The sequence below is a fragment of the Podarcis tiliguerta genome (genome assembly GCF_965153285.1).
Source record: "Podarcis tiliguerta genome assembly, chromosome: 16".
Taxonomy (NCBI): Eukaryota; Metazoa; Chordata; class Lepidosauria; order Squamata; family Lacertidae; genus Podarcis; species Podarcis tiliguerta.
Window position 1 is genome coordinate 7,076,734 of NC_139549.1, and position 2,791 is coordinate 7,079,524.

Below are 2,791 nucleotides of genomic sequence, written 5' to 3' on the forward strand. Positions count from 1 at the left end.
TGGTGAGCAAATGTCAAAGGGAACAAAAATATTTTACTCTGAAAGATAACAGCACAAAGCGATTGGCATGAGTTTAGCAGGACAGTTGAGGCATCAAAAAACTTGGGCATCCTTCAGAATAGTTGAACATACAGAGAACCAAAGAAGGAGATATTACTTAATGCCTTTGCAGTTTTTTGTTTTGTACATTGAGTTAAGTAGAAGCGCAGGAGGAAAAGCTGAGAAGTCAAAGCAGCAGATCTACAATCTAGCCTAGAGATGGACACAAGCATCAGGAATGCTGAGCAACCACAGATCCAGTTGTCAGAGTTATGGATTGAGGGGGCTCAGCAGTGATGACACCCAGGCCTATGACATCAGGAACAGCCATGAATGCGTATTAGGAGTTTCCAGGTACCATTTTCTTATCCAAATTCTTCTGTTGTGGTGGAGATTGACTTTGATTTTAACAGGGAGAACCGCACACCTTGGCAATTCCACGGGGTTGGCACAGACCCAAGCGGCCGTATGAGCTTCCGCCGGAGCCCCCACCGCAGGCGGTGTATCCCCCCACTCTAACTGGCTCGCAAGAGGCGGCAAGGATTGGTCCTGGGATTACCACACAGATGGGAGACGGCTGGATGACCATTTCAGATGGTGGTAACTGATTGACGCAGCCAACATTGGCTCCAGATGTTATACCGAGGCTAGTCGATGACACTCCGCCCCCGTAGGATGACAAGCCCCCACAAGGTGAACACAGTGAGCCCAGACCACCGACTGGGTAGCTGACACAAGGTGAGGCACAGGATGAGACGCAGCAGGGCTGGCAAGACATCTTGGAGTGATGGAGCTGGGTCTGAAATGACAAGGGACAGGCAAGAGTTAGTGGAAGAAATCAGTTGAGAAAGGGGATGATGAAGTGTATCCTTAGGAGCACTTGTGCAACAATGAGGGACATTGAAGCAGAGGGAAGAGGCCGTGTTAAAAGGGAAATTACAGAGGCTAGTGCTTTGTGGAAGAGCTGGTACCTGCCTTTGTGGATGAGATGCCCTATATTAGGAGTGACCCACACGGTGTCCTCTAGATGTTGTTGGCATGCAACTCCCACCAGCCCCAGCTAATGTTGCCAAAGTCTCAGAATGATCAGAGTTGAAGTCCACGATGTTTAGTGGACACTGCATTGGGTACCTCTGCTCTTGACTCTCATTAGGTATCTCTTACAAAAGACACCTTACAAATGGCATAGAATGATGCAATATCTAAGGTATGTAGGGTGCAGGAAGGAAAAAAAGGTGACCACAGCAAATAATCAAATAATAAAGAGGGACAGGCCATAGCTCAATGGTAGAGCATCTTCCTTGCACAAAGGAGTTCACAAGTTCAATCCCTGGCATGTCCTGGTAGGGCTGGGAGAGTCTCCTGCCTGAAAACCTGGAGAGCTACTGTCCATCCCTGTTTACAGTGCTGACCAAGATGGACCAAAACCCTAAATCAGTTGAAGGCAGCTTCCTAATCACTAGAAAGAAAGACCTACAAAGGGTGTGGGGGTGCCATTGTGGGAAAATTAAAAGAGCAGAGGTTCAAAGCCCCCTCAGCTGTATTAGTGCACTGAGTGAATGGGTGTCCCCTGCCTAAAATGTAGGTTTGGCTTCCTGAATTTTGAAACTAAATAATACATGGTAGCATCTTAAAGGGCTATTCAGTCCAGAGTCTAAAATCATCTAACTGGTTCATTTGGATGCTCCTGCACAGCAGGCCTGAATGTTAAGTCCATCAACAGAATGCACATTTCTCAGGGCCTCCCCAAACCTGGAGTTTGCCATGGTGGACATGCCAGATTATTGCACAGGAACATCAGAGGCTGCTTCAACTGAGTTAGACCCATAATCTATCTCAGAGTTTCTCAAACTTGGTTATCCAGATGTTTTTGGACTGCAACTCCCATCATCCCTAGCTAGCAGGACTTGATGGAAAGTGTAGTCCAAAACAGGGTTTCCACGTATCCGGAATTTCCCTGACATAGCCATTATTCAGCCCTTGTAAACAGTATCCGGGTGATTTTAATTAAAAATAGCTCCAAAACTCATGTTTTGTTTTCTTTTCGAAAGAAAAGCTCAACAGCTTTGCCAAAAAAGCAGCTCAACAGCTTTTCTGTCCCTATTTTCACTTTTTAAACTATGGCAACCTTAGTCCAAAAGCAGATGGAAACCTGAGTTTGGGAAACCCTGGTCTGTCTAGTTTTAGATTATCCACACTGAGCGGCAGCAGATCTCAAAGTTTTTGGAAAGGGTGGCACAAAATAGAGGGGGAAAACAAGAACACAGTTAGATCAGACTTACCTAGTCGCTGAAAAGTCAGGAGGAGTTGAAAGGTGCTAGTGAAAGACTAAAGAGTTGTGATAGCTTTTATACTGTTGTGTGTGGATCAAACCTGCTTTATTGGACATCCTCCTTTTGCCCAAGGGAAGATTTTAGCTAATTTGACTTTAGTCACGAATGTCCACCCATGCCTTATGGCAGCTAATCTGATGAATATGTTTAAACCTGCAGTCCTCTTTCATTTGAGAAAATTACAGGCCTCAATGGGGCTATCTACTACTTCCTACAAAACTGGGTTGCCTCTTCCACCATGCATGTCTGGAGGTTAATGTCCTCAGTGTCCAGGTCCCTTGAGCAACATCTTGCTATCCAGGGTCAACAACTTGCGGGCAGGGATGCCAACTTGAATAAAATATTATGGGGGGCATAATAAAATACAGTCATACCTCGGGATAAATACGCTTCAGGTTGAGCGCTTTCGGGTTGCGCTC

General features: G+C 45.8%; 1 long non-coding RNA gene across 1 annotated transcript; it reads right to left on the reverse strand.

Annotated features, from left to right (window-relative positions):
- Positions 1 to 2,354, reverse strand: LOC310666265. Its single transcript, XR_014505826.1, has 2 exons — positions 2,322 to 2,354; positions 1 to 838 (listed from the first exon to the last, which is right to left on the reverse strand). It is a non-coding gene; the product is annotated as an uncharacterized lncRNA (long non-coding RNA).
- Positions 2,355 to 2,791: the final 437 nt, after the last annotated feature.